The sequence below is a fragment of the Necator americanus genome, chromosome V (genome assembly GCF_031761385.1).
Source record: "Necator americanus strain Aroian chromosome V, whole genome shotgun sequence".
Taxonomy (NCBI): domain Eukaryota; kingdom Metazoa; phylum Nematoda; class Chromadorea; order Rhabditida; family Ancylostomatidae; genus Necator; species Necator americanus.
The window spans coordinates 24,412,933-24,427,775 of NC_087375.1; positions in this window are offsets into that span (position 1 = coordinate 24,412,933).

Here is a 14,843-nt window from a genome sequence, read left to right on the forward strand (position 1 = left end):
TGCTGTCCTTCTTCACATTCCTGCAAAGTACTCTCATTTTTAAACGATGCCATATCCATAAATTTGGTGGTTACAGTAGTCAGACTGGAATTGATTCTTTGATCGTTCAAAGATGTTGCGTAGATATTGAAATAGTTGGGATTTTCACGGTGAGACAGCGGTAAAGAGAAATCGAAAATGTTTTTTTTTATTTTGCGAACACAAAAATTTGTCAGAATTGACGCTCGTTTCGTGTAGCAAAAATATGTCTTCTTCCTATCCCCAATGGAATTTGCATTAATATTTCGGTTCACTTCAGCATTGGAGCGGTGGCTCATTTTTCGAATATCCATAGCAAAAATCAAATCCTTGTGAAATTCATGCTTTCCAGTCCTCAGCACGGACTTCTTCCGGAGACTCGTCCGAGGAGAAAAGTTTTCTTGTGAAAAGGAAACAGAGTTTTTTTTCAGACATCTGTGGAAAACTTTCCAGGATTCTAGAATCTAACATACATTCCGATAATGTGACTTTTGACCACTAGCTTACGGAAAATGACTTGAATTGGGAATCTAAATTGAGTTCAGGCGCGTTCTCGCGGCCCAGATGGATTTAGTTCTGTATCAGTATTATCTATAATTTATACTATACTCATACCATACTTTGTCCTTTACCAATTTAAGACCTGAAAAGACTTTGGAAGACCTGATAACGAAGGGGTACGAAAGCAGTTCCTGTCTGTGGCAATGAACTTTCAGGATTTGGCTGGCGGTTTCTGTTGTAAACACGGCAAGCGCTTAGTGCATAATCGGCCTGTCATCCTACGCGAGTACAGTTCACGCCACGTGACGAGACGAAATTAGCGGAATTGGGCGGACAGATGCTCTACGCTAATATTTCTCGTAGGTTCCCGTCGTTCTCGTCAGCTCACGTTCTCAAGAATTCTAAGAGTATCTCGAGCGATTTTCAACTTTCAAGACGGTCGGAATTGTTTTCTGGACGTCTCGAAATCGCAACCGATGAAATTCAAATTGAAGTTTATGCAACGGCTGAGAATGCTGGAACATTCTTATTGATATTTTGATAATAAGTGTTGCACTTTAGATGAGGTGAAATCATGAGGTTTTTCTTGAAAATGGAACATTTTGAGTGCTAAATCTCAGATTACCATCCTTAGTTCAACTCCAACGAAAATACGCTGTTTCACTTTATCTTTTCTCGCAACAGACAGGAGTCATATTTAGATCAGTTTTAGTGTCGAGTGTTGGGTGGGTGTAGCGAAGTCGGAAAGAGGTTTTGCTGTGACTGCACGATCGGCCAATGGTTTGAAATCGACCTAAAACCAACCACGCATTTTATTTCTACGGGATCAATAAACTGTTACTAGACTTGCCTTAGAGGATAAAAGCACTGACTTGATATATCGGATAGCTTCCGCAAATCACTGTTTAGGTTAGACACCCGCCTTCATGAACCTCAAAGAATTCTGAAATGAGGTGAACGCGTAGGCGCATCCAAAACAGAGACAGAGACACATTAGCTGCTTTATCCCCTAAAAATGTGTCAAAATCTACGATAAAAACTCTTTTCTCTATTAGCGTTACCCATTTGGTAAATTGAGTTAAAGAAAAAGATTTCAATTTGCCGCCTGCCTGTTGCCGCAAATTTTGCATCTTCTCCTCGGGTGCTGCCCTTCCTAATTTCTTAGTCTGATGAACTTCTCGAAATTTCTGCAGTAGCTCGAAGAATATGAGGAGGTACTTTCCCTTTGCAGTGAGAAGCTCTGCTATTCCAGGAAATATTAAAGAGATTCCTGTAGAAATTTTCAGTATTTGTCGTAATTGGAGATCTCCTTAATAAATAATTAATGATTTGCTAGGCGTTGCATCAACACCGCCATTAGACTTATTGCACACACGGTGTCCGTTAGTTGGCTCACCATGTACGGATTTCATGATTCAGCACAACATCGTCGCTACTTCCCCACTAGGAGCGTTCGATTCGTTCAACTTCTCCCTTTTGCATGTAATATTATCCAAACAGCCGATGTTGTTAATCTATGAATTTTTTTGAATGAGTTTGCGTTCATAAAACATCCCCAAAGGCCTTATTATCTAATTTTTTGAGTCGAAATAATTGCATAGAACGATGACGATAAAAAGCGCTGTGATCTGCAACAGAAAATATCCATTCCTTCTATGACTCTGTATGTACCTGTATTTTTTTTTGACAACTCAAACAGTGACAGTGTGGTAGAAGGACGGAGTGAGGAAGAAACAAGAAAACAAGCTAAAATGGAAGAAAATAGGGGAAATTAAACGCGATACTAGATTTTGAAGATGGTCTGGACTAGAGCCAACTACTTTGAAGTGATGCAAAAACATATCAGCACAATTTCTTGATTATTCATTAATAATAAATTATTTTATAATCACACCTCATGGAAAAGAATCGTTTTATGGTGGTGGAAGTGGAGGTCTTAGGCGGCATTTCAATACATTAGGAGCAGAACCATTCACATAGCCTTTCCAAGACTTTTCTATATTATAAGTGAACTGACTGCGTCGGATTACTGTAGTCGGAAAGGATTCTTGACAGGATCAGATTTGGCGGGAGTTGGCAATTCGGTCGGCAATGTTTGTGTTGTGGAACAACCACGAGTTTTTTTTTTCTCGTGAGCTTAAATTCCCAAGAATACGTTTTTTCGGGTATTTGATTACCCGTTATTTTTAAAATTTATTTTCTAAGGTCTCATTCCATTATCTTCTGTGGGCGCAGTTTCTTCTTGAAAGAAGAGTTAACGTAATCTTTGGTGCAGCTTATGTTCGAAACCTACTGACTGTTTTGCCCTCTTTGTTTTGTTGCGTGAGGTACATGGTTCCATCTTGGATTAAACAGCTGATCTAGTTTCAATCCGTCCTTGTGGTAGTTGCCCACACAAATAGCTCGAAAGGGCGTGTTTACCCTCCGGAAATGGGAAGGAATATGTTTTTTTTCTTCATGACGAGCCATTTCTCTACGGACACTGAGGCGTTTTTTTCTTGAAGATTAAAGACCCTTTTACAGTAATCCGTTCCGTTATCTTTAAATTTGCTGGGAAATGAATGGATTTTCCCATTCGCAACTCTCTCGTCCTCATTCAGCTGCAATGACTGCGGTAACTCTCCCCCCGGGACCGAATGCGTCATGTTTCCAGTCAATTGTTCTCTTTGTCTGAGCGACTGGGACTTGTTCGCTGCTAGCTGTTAGCCACTCGCAGCTTCCCATAACTCTTTCCCTGCCGAGTGTTGGCGCCTGAGGCTATTTTCATCCTCAATATCTGTTTTCATTGCGCCATTTGGGGCGACGCGTGTGCAACCGACCAGATTTGTTTGAACCAATTCCATCTCAGCCTTTCCCATCTGATTACTATTCAAATCTCGATGTTTGTCACTATGTTTTCATATGTGGAATGAGAGTTCAATGAATGAAGTTCACCCTTATGCTACGGTCTTGTACAAGTGTTCTTACTATCGCCATAAAGGAAGTCTGGTGAACGGCTAGGACACCCTTACTGTGAAAATGTTTGGCACTTTATTTCTACTTGAAAATTCGCAGAAATGTCCTTAACAACACTTCTGTTTTTTATTTTCATTTAAAATATTCGCCTTCTCCTTTCTTATGGGTACCAAAAAGAAGAGAGGTATACCAGCGTTCTCGCTTTTCTTTATTTTTCATTATATTCACACTATAGTTACTTTAACGAAGCATAATTGCTCCTGAAGAGCTTATTATAATCTTCTCATTACCAGGTTAACTTGAAAAAAATGCAATGAATTAGCTTTATCGTTGCAGTAGCTTCTTATATTTCCTGGTAGTCCAAATTTGGAACAGTATTTGAAATTATTCAAATTTAACTTCTAACAATTCTTCTTATGTAAAATCAACTCTTTTCTATCCAGAAGAAACTATTTCCAACAGAGGCATTCAAGAAATGAATCTGATTCCTGGTATATTTGTTCATTTATACATACGGCGGCTCTGGTTCACTGTGTGCTGTCGCCACCCAATGTTTTCACGACTTCAAATTTTGTTTGCGAGTTGCGAACGTTTCCAGCGGTACCCTAATTCTTCTGCATTTGTCTTGTCTGTTTTTTGTCGTATTCGTTCCTTTTATTCTATGGCAATCTTATTTGTTTTTTTTTTTGTTTTCGAAGAAGACATTAGTGCATTTCTCAAATCGCTCATAACACTTGAATAAACATCGATGCTGCGAGAACTGAGTACTGCCAGCAACAACCTTTTCATTGCATACTCAACAACAAAGCCGTTTTTTTCACTTCACTGCATAATTTCTTAGACACAACAGACAAGCGCGGTCTAAGACAAGCAACAGTTGTTTTGGTAAGCAATCTACTCACGTCATGGATATTTTTTTTGAGCTCTTAAGCTACAAAGGCTACATTTCGAAGAATTAGATAAGAGTTTTTCTTCTCAATTATTATTCTTCTGGAAAAAATCCACCGAGGAAAAACAGTACCCGAAAGCAGAACATCGCTTCAGCTGCTTCTTGAAAATTCTTCATCACAGTTCTGAACTGTTCAGTGTTAGATTTTTGTATTCCTGGCAAAACAATCGTTTCTTTAAGGTCCGTAAACCTCTACAGATTTCTTATGGTGTCGATAGATTGGTTTCAAATTTGTCCGGGAAGACAGAAGCACTATTCTTATACAGCGGTTGGTTCCTATTTGTTATGGTAAGACAGATCGAGACTGGCGCAGTCGTAAGTGGTTCGGCTGTGACTGCACGATCGATCGCTGGTTCGAAATCACAGTTGTACCAACCACGTATTCTATTCCTGCGGGGTCAGTAAGCTGCTACCAGACTTGCCTCAGGGGATAAAAACACTAACTTGATTCGTCGTGTTTTTAAGTAAAAAAAAAATGAGGGAAACATCCGTGAACGGTTCTCGGCGAACCTAGCTAAGATGAAGCTGATCCGCCGCTTATTTTGCCAGCGTACATTTTGATAGTTTTTCATATTGTCTCAATGTTGAGTCAACTATTACCTAGACCTCGGCTAGATTCTTCTATCTTCTTGAATATTCCACATTTCCCACCCTAGTCCTAGAAACGATAATTTTTCATGAGCGGTCGAATTTTCTCGTCAGCCATACGCACGCAACTAATGAACATCCCATGAGCGCTCATTTGTCATGATTATTATTTTCCGATACGAGCAAACAGATTAGTGATCTCTGATGTCTGATTTCCTTCAGCTGTGCCTCGCTGGAAGTTCCGCAGTTTACGAGTTCTTAGTCATTTCCTCTCGTCAGAGGGATAAAGTTGCGTCTTGTGACATCCTTTGTTTCTGTTTCTTCGCTACGAGGTATTTTTCTCTCTTTTGAAGAATCTATACAGCACAGTTGGTCTGAGTGGATCTGTGAATGGTTTAGTCCTTTTAGTCGTAGAATTTCTCGTGATCCATGCATATCCGACATCAGGAAACTCTTTTGAGTTCTCTTGTTCTCTTGCTTGTTATGGAAGTATGCATGAATACTTCTCAGCACAACGAAAATTTCTTTTCCTAGCTGGCTGGTTTTCTGCTAGCTTGCAAATCTAACCAGAAACTACTCTATTTTGCCCTCACTGTTGACTGATTTGATTCTCTTGGGTTTTCTTCGTATCAAACTTGCATGTTCACGTTTTTTAGCCTACTCACAATCCACTACATAGTTCCTTCCTGCCGCATGTGGAATTATTGTTGAGTAAAAGAAAATTCATATCTCAGTGCCTAATTTTTTTCAGGAATAGGTCTGTGTTTGTTTATTATGAATAAGATAAACAACAACAAAAGTTTTTTAATATCGTAGCCGGACTTGTTTGCAGATCAAATGCTCTTACATGAAAAAAACCGGTATAGGGGATGTATTTTAGAAGTACTTTTACAAGACTTAACTTCAAGTACTTTCAGAAAAAAAGAACATACAATTAAGTATCTTAGCTCAACAGTTTATTAGTTTCATTCTTTATTATTTCTTCTTTGCTTATTTTTTGATCATGCGTTGAGCAGTATACTGTTTGTGTTGTATAAGTGCTGTAAGAAATTTCTATCCAAGATAGACGGTGAGTGGGATTCACCAGCTGGAGCATCATCACTTCCTTCGATTACGAATGTACTTTGAAACTCTGATACTCATGGAAGCTTCCTTTGCGATTAGTTTTAAAGTCTTCAAAAACCTTGATTTGGATGGTAGAGGTGATCTCCAAACATGAATGAAAGAATGAACGAATTAATGGCTGAATGGTCGAGTGAATAAATAAATAGGATAAGCATAAGCAACAAGGACAGGCGTTAAGGCAATAACAGTAATAAGTAATAGTAATATTCGTAGAAACTACCCAAGTTGGGAAGAAGATCTTCATTTAGTTGTATTCTCACCGAAAAGCACACTAAAATCCGAAGTGTGCTTTTCGGTGAGAATACTGCTGAATAATTAGGAAAAGTGAGGAGAACGGTCTGGAAGAATTGTGAGATCCATCTTCACGTTGATCAATCCCCGTGAAGTGCTCAAACGCGTTGGACCTCAATTCAGGATCGCCGAAGTTCCTATGAACACACCTGCCGCTTATGAAATGACATGCGTAGGCAAACGGATGTATCGAGTCAGTGTATTCATCCTCCCAGACATGTCTGGTACCGATTTCGATCGATCTAAAAGGTAAAAAACGCTGGTTGCCTTGAAGTGTGGTTGAACAGCCGACCGCGCAGCCGTATTGGTCGCCTTCGTGCGTTGCGATACGGTCATTCGAAGCCTAACTAACTAAATTGGATGACTTTATGTTTACATTTATTATTTACTTATTTACTTATCTAACCTATTTAATTTTGACTTTAAATTCTTACTACTATTTAACGCGATGTTTGCTCACAACGTTGTCTACAATTTTCGACATCCGCTCACACCGTGTGCATCTCTCATGCCGCCTATTTTGACTACATTTTTTAAATGTATTTTTTATGTGAACGGTTAACTACGTGTACGAAAAAGTGCACGTTTAGTGCAGCGCCCCTAGCCTTCAATTCCACTGGGATTTCAGGGGTTTGTACCGCAGCGTAATCCAATCAAGACCTCTACTCAACGATTTAGGTGGGCACAGACCAGAGCTGGGCAATTTGCAGGAACTAAATTTGAGCTGAAGCTCTATACCGAAAATGACGTTCGTTTTCCAGTCTCTTTTCCTTGAATACGTGCCAGCGGATTTCTATCAAATAAATGCTGCTCTGTACCGTCTATTATAAACTTCTGAATGGCAAAGGACATTTTTTAGAAGTAAAAAGATAGAACTTGTTAGCAAAAATCTTGTTATTGTTCCTCTAGAACGATAACGAATCTTGTCGCCATCTGCAAGAACAGTAACAGGATTTTTTTCCTCTTCCCCGTTATCCTTGTTTCACGAGTGAAACCTATCCTTTGCTATTTGATTCAGTAGCCGGTTGCCTTGAAGTATTTTCAGCACTGAAACCTCACGAATATTTGTGACAGACCTTTTCTTCGCGGATATTTTCAAGGAACATCATCCTATCTTAAAAGTAGTAAAAGTTTTAGTCTTCCAAAATAGTACTTAAGAAGGATATGTACTTATGATGCAGAATACGAAGATGAAGAGTGAAGTATTTCCGGAACATTTCTCTCTATGAAAATTATTTTTGCACTGGAGGGTTTTTCACTTCCTTATCATTCCGAGAAAGGTTTACAATATTCCGCTGTGGTTCTCTTCTTATTTCCGGTTAAATCGTTAGATATCTCAATCTTCGTAACCGTATTTTTATTTTTTTTGCGACTAATTCTGTTATAATACATATGTGTAGTTGAAAAAATTATTCAATTTCATTTCATGTTTTGTTAAACATCCAGGACACCGATAGCATGTAAGACGGCACGGTTCTGGTACACTTTTTGCATCCTCTGCACGCTAAATCACCGGATAGTAGATTATGGAGAGGGGGTGATTCCGTCCATTTCTTCCTAATTGCCGTAAAACACGGCTCGGAAGATGCGGCGCATGCACAAGGCTGGCGCGCTCCAATCGAACTCCTTGTGGAAAGTAGTGCGTCAGAACCCCTCTCCAGCTACTATCCCACCCGAAATCCGTACCACCTCAGATTCGTGGAGTGACGCCTTTAAGGAGTAAGACATCGGTCGAGTCGTGTTTGTATGCCGACGAAATCACGAACGATAGGAAAAGAAAACTACCGTATTTTCAATTGTGCTGCAATGTGCTACGTGAGAACATGTGTCAGAACAACTTATTTGTGAGTACTAGCGTTAATGATCTAGTTCAAGCCTAGTACATGGGACTATGTGGAATTTGCATAGGATTTTGCATGCCTGCTGCTTGTCCTCTTCTCGTACACACACGAAACCCTTTCGTTGCGAGAGCATCCTCAGCTGAACTTCTTCACCCAATTTTTAGAGTTTAAATAACATCACCAAGTAAATGCAGAACTTTGCTTCATCCCACTTCGTGAACTTCGCGCGTCGTGCTTATTTGTGTCGGTCTATTTTTTTCCTTCAACATCCACTTAAAGCCTGGAGCTTTTTGTAGAATAATGGCCTTTCTTTGTTGCTCATTCATGCATAACGTTTCCAATGCAACATGCTTAGAATAAAAAGTAAAGTCTCTTCGTATAACCTTTTATCCATGCTCGATCGTATAGTGACGTGACGTTAGATTCGCCTCATTCACACAGTTCAACATTCGCTTTTCAGATGATTCGTACAAGTGGTGCTGTGGCCCGAAGTCGCCCACATCGAAGCAGCTCGGTTACAGGGATTTATTGAGAAGTACAAGAAGAGCGTTCCTTGTTCATTTCCACTCTCTTCTCCTTCCGTATGTCATGTCTTGCGAGGAGTTGTGAGAATCTGTTGCTTCAAGAAAAACCCAGCCTTGGTCCTGCAATCGCGAGCGTTTGCATTCAAACATCTTGACCGTCATAGCGTTAAAGAAATGTTGTGAAATCCGGCACGAACGAGAATAAAAAGATTACTCATTACTTAGAGGCATCACCCCACGGGGGGTTTTTAGTGAGTTATGCCTATACGGGGTCGTAGATTGTGGGGAAGAGAGTAATTCCGTTTATTTCTTCCTAATTGCCGCGAAAAACGGCTCGGATGATGAGGCTTCGAGTTCCGGGACGCTGTTGTCTATGAAGAGTTGCGTTGGAGCGCGCCAGCTTTATAAACACTCCGCATCTTCCGGGCTATTTTTTACGGCGATTAGGAAGAGACGAACGGAGTCACCCTCTTTCCCACATTCTACGACTCCGTAAAGGAAATCTTCACCTGAAATCCGTACCACCCCAAATTCGTGGAGTGATGCCTTTAAGGTAGTTTTAACCGACAATATATTTCAGCTCAAGACGCGGAGATGCATGAAGGCGTCAAAACGACATGAAGCAAGGTGCAGTTGTGCCAGCGGCTGCCCTAGAAGCGGTCGCAATGGACAGTAGCGGTTAGGTTCGCAGGAGGACTCTTGCTGGTGCCACTCGTCGGATGCGGTTCGCGATGCTCCTCCTCGATCCTAACCGCTTGCGCAACTTACGCAACTGCACCTTGCTTAATGTCGTTTGCGTTTTTTGCTATTCGCTAGAACGAAAAGGAAAAATAATCTTGACGCGAAGAAGCGAAAATCTAATAATACGTAATTTTTGAAATTTTTACTTCTTAAGTTTTTTAAAATTAATTTTTTGCGACTACGAATAATCTAGGGTGGTTGTCTCAAATTACTTTTCATGATTTCCTATCTGCCCCATGCGTCAGCCATTAGGCAACAGAGCTAATAAGTGCTTCTGCGACTAAAAAAAAGTCGCACTTCTACCGGACAGTGGTTACAAATTGTCTTGCTGTGGTCACCGCGCTGGATTTTAATGTCTGCCAAGGTTTGGAGGTGGAATGTGTCGGACATGCTTATAAATTACCGTCCACTTTCTCGCGGTGATGTTTTTGCGTGTGTTTTTTTTTTTGCTGTTTTCTCTTCCCTCCCTCGCACAATTGATCCTCACACGTTTTTGCTGTTTATTTTCGAAGTTCTCTTTCATTACGGCTCACGCCTGCAGCTCTGGCAAACAGGGATTTCGTTATTTCTTCTCGACAACATCCGGCCTAAGTTTCGAGGTCTTCGCAAATTGATTTCGCCTTCCGGCGCAATATTCTCCATCGAGGGAGTGCATCACTTAATTTTGCCCACCATAAGTGTTTTCAACCATACGACTTCTTACAGAACCGTTTTGAGGGAAATTGATAAGGCGAAGATGAGGAATAATTTCTCCTGAAATAATTGGGAAGAAGAATACTTGAAGTTCTTCTTACATAGTCCATGCCCCTTAAAAGCGGTAAATTTCTGCGAACAAAAAATGAACAGAGGAACGGTAGTTATCAAAATGAAGCTTATGCATTTTTAGACGAGAATAGTGACGTAGAGCCATTTTTCATCATTTTCTGAATGCATGCATTTCTTCCGAGAAAACGTTGCACTTTCCGGAAAAATCTAATCATATGAAGTGAAACTCTTTTCCTTCTGCTTAGTTATATAATATGAGCTTTTTGTTTCAACACTCTTTCAATTCATTCATTCTTTATGTATCAAACAAAACTCACATAGCTGGATCTCCAAGAATCTTCTATTTTTCTAGTTTTTAATTTTAAATAATTATGATTTCAACTAATTAAGCGTTTATTCTTGTGGTGTTTCCTGTCTTGATGTCAGTCCCGATGCACAATTGTGTATTTGTCCTCAGGGAGCATCGGATATGATTAACAAAATCATTTCTGAAGACACTTCCCGTTTTCTCAGAAAACTGCAAAAGTGTTACACAATAAATTTGAAACCGCTGCCAAATGCGACTCTGTAATAGTTGTATCTGCTATATGTGTCCTTCTATTCACAAATACATTCGAAAATTTTGACTACCGATCAATACCCATTCGGGCTGTATAATAAATGTCCAAGGTCGGCGCAAGTCTTATCTTTTACGGAAGTGTTCGCTTATCGGAAACGGAGTTTCTTACCACTGCCAAATGCGACTCTGTAATAAAATTTAATGTACTTTTTCGCTTCGAGTTATCTCATCTAGTCTTATCCACTTTGATACGTTCAATGTCAAAATTACTCTGCAAATGCGCTTCGCAGAATGAAATACGCGGGAATTCTGAGAAGTTCCGCAATTCCACAGCGGAATTAAGCGAACGAGACGTGTTATTGAAACATTCGTGTCACTGAAATCTCTCTGGTGCTGTTGTATATTTATACCTCAGCCACGCCCAATGTGTCGATGCCGAATGTGTTCAACCGTGTGTTGTAGCAGAAGCGCCGCGTTCATCTGAACACATTCACCTCCGACTAAACGCACATTTTGTACGAATTTACTGGCTCCGGCAAAAAATCGCGTTGTTTTTTGTCTACATTCAATCAAATCTGTCTGTCTAACCAGTTACTACGTTGACGTAGCAGTTGACTGCATAGCTACAAATGTGGAGGATTTAATTCCGGAACCTTCATTGCAAGAAATAAGGTTGCACGCTTTTTTGGGGTAAATATCAAAATATCAAACTACCTTTTCCTGCAGAATGTATAAAATACAAGTTTCTTTTGAAAAATTTGGAAAAAATGTGTTAGAGTAGCGTTCTCCTCTTTGTTATTTCATGTTTTGGACGTAATAGATGAAAAATCGACGCAGACGATAACGAAGGTCTTTGAGAGGTCCACTCACACATGCTGATCAAAGCTTAATTTTTTTTTACCCAGCAATGCAAATTTTTAAGTGTTTCCGCAAAACGAGGATATAATGCGATAAACCACACTACACGGCGCACCACAATCTAGAGTTCTTCCAAAAAAAACACTTGTAAATGTGCTCTACCAGAGAAAGTCCCATTCTATTCATAAAAAACTTACATTGGTTATGAACAATTACCTTTATCAAGATCTTTTTCAGCAATAAATTTAGAATCACATTTTTGTCGTTTACAAAAAGAAAGCAAAGAAAACAAAGTGTAATTGTTTTTAGTTAAGGCGCGCACACTGATTATATCCATAAAATGAGCGCGGATCATAAATTCTGCCGGCGTAGAATCGCACAGAAGAGGCAAATGTTGTCTTTTTTGTGGCAGATGGTTTTGCAAGACAACAAGAGTGCAACATCTTGCTGTTAGATATGAATTCGTCGCATATCGGACATCAAATACGCAGGGGCGTCAATTCATGCGAAATTGCTTATGGATCTACCGTTATTGTAGCTCCTGTTTCCCTTTTTCTTCCGAAAAAAAAGAAATTTGACGGAATTTTGTTCTAATCTGTGCAGATATCAACCGTCAATGTTCGCAGAAAAATGGTTGCGTAAAAATATACTTTGAACATAAAGAATACTCGCAATTAACGTCCGGACTTTCCATATACGACTTTCTGCAAACTTCGATTCAATGATCTAAGACTTCTTTGTGTTAATTCGAATTTGATTCAAACTTCATTTCCGGCCAGTGTCCTGAGGTCGGCTTTTCAAAGCATGGAAAGCTGAAATCAAGTTTAATCTACGCGTCCACACCTCGCTTTTTCCTCACAATGAAGATTTGAGGTCTATTAATTGGATTACGTAGTTAGGAGGAAGACTTCTATACATTGCTCAACTAAGACTTCTGTTAAGTCTATTAAGGACGCTCTAGCTCTCGTCCATGCACATGGTTTTAAACTAATTTCATTCTGAGAGAATTGTTCCATTCTTTAGAGGAAATCCACATAAATTTTAGAAAAATGTAAAAATACCATCCTTACTAAAAATACCAGAAATAAATCGTGACAACATCCAATAAATTCTAAGTTTTAATAATTTCTTCTCTTTTTTCTTCCCTTTTCCCGGCGAGTAAAGGCTGATCCTTATAGGAGGAGAAAATAAGAGGGATGAACTCGAATAGATAGCTCTTTTAACTGAAAATATTAGAAAAACCAGATACATCTGCTCTATAGATGAGAAAAGATGATGATGCTTTCCTAGGCGCTCACAAAATAATTAGCTCAGTTGCTATGGAATGTTATCGCTCATTAACTCGATGTTATGTCCTGATGTTGTCTCGCTTTTCCTGATCGGTACCATTATTTTTTAGATGTGAGCTTGCGTGCGTAATTTTTTTAGTCGTATTCTTTCATTTTCGATTCTTTTTTTTTAAATATTTCTTTCTATATTAAACCATGCACTTCACAATAAGGCTTGAAAAATGCGATATCTTTTGAAGTCTACCTAGAAAAGTTGAAATTCGAGCCTTTTTAGGTGTTTTTTTCATATAAATTTCAACTCAAAAGTGTTGAGAAGAAAGTTTTGAAAGAGACAACCTGTGCTTTCCTTTTGCAATGCATGGGTGAATTTATGAATTTATTGTTAATATTTATTTAAGTTGAGGTTATATTAATTACTGCATTCATTTTATGGGTTTGATGATATACCTGTGTGTCCTTGCTATAAACAGGAGTAAAACTTGGTTTTTTTTCCTTTTCGGCCAATGACGACAACGTTATCAAAATTTCATTTTGATAAAATAAAATAAAATGAAATAAAATAAAGGTTTCGTGTCAAAGTTCTTCAAATGAGTATGCCCACACTACGTTAATACGGGTTGATCGCAACGCGTCCGCTGGAGATCGCCCTCCCTGTTCAGCTTAAAGGAATCACCCCACGAATCTGAGGTGACACGGATTTCAGGTGGAGTATATACGGGACAGTAGATTATGGAGGGAGGGGGGTGATTCCGTCCATTTCTTCCTAATTGCCGTAAAAAACGGTTCGGAAGATGTGGCGCATGCAGAAGGCTGGCGTGCTCCAATCGAACTCGTTGTAGAAAGTAGCGCACCGAAACGCTCGAAGCCGTACCTTCCGGGCCGTTTTTTGCGGCAATTAGGAAGAAATGAACGGAATTACCCTTCTCTTCATAGTCTACGACTCCGTATACGAATGCTCCACCTGAAGTCTGCACCACCTCAGATTCGTGGGGTGATGCCTTTAAACTCTCTCCATATCCGATTATTTGCCGCATCCCGAGTTCGAATCACGCGCTCCGAAATCATCGCAAGAGTTGTTTGCTGCAACCAAGCAATTAGCAGCATTTCTCACATTATATTTGTCAGAAAAGAGGTCGCTAATTAACTCCCATGTTGGACCCTATACAATCGAAGAAAAAATCCCTAGTAAATGAATACTGTAGAAGATGAGAAGCCTACAAGGTGCAAAAGTTTGTGAAATGTTTTCAGTGCTGTTACGTGAATCCTCTAGTAAGCAAAACACAGCATTATTAAAGGATAAGTGGTAAAGTATTTGGCGTTAAACAATCCGTTTGGGATGCACCATACTTCAATTCGGAATCGTCTGTGACTTACAAAGGTGCGCTTAGCCTATAAAGTGACTTGCGGGGGTCAGCCGAGAAGGTGACTCAAGTCAGTGCTTTTAAGGTTAGTCTGATAAAATTATATTGACCTCGAAGGCATAAAATGGAGGTTAGCACCTCGCCGATTTAACCATCGATCGAGTTTGGAGACGCAGCGCAACCACTTACCACTTATCGACTGCGCTAACCCAACCTTATAGCATTAATAATCCAGTAAAATTAAGCGTACTGTAGCAACTTTTCATTTCTGTTTTTCCTATTTTTTTGCGTCTTCAACAGCTTTCCCTTGAGTGAATGGTCGTTTTGGGGGGATCAATGTTCCAGAATTCCACAATTTGTTTGCTCAACTCTTTCTATCAGCTGTTAAAGCAAACCGTGTCGCTTGTTTGCCGCTCGTTTCATTCACTGTGCTCCTCTACTGCCAAACACATGTCGCCCATATTAAACTTTTTTTTCA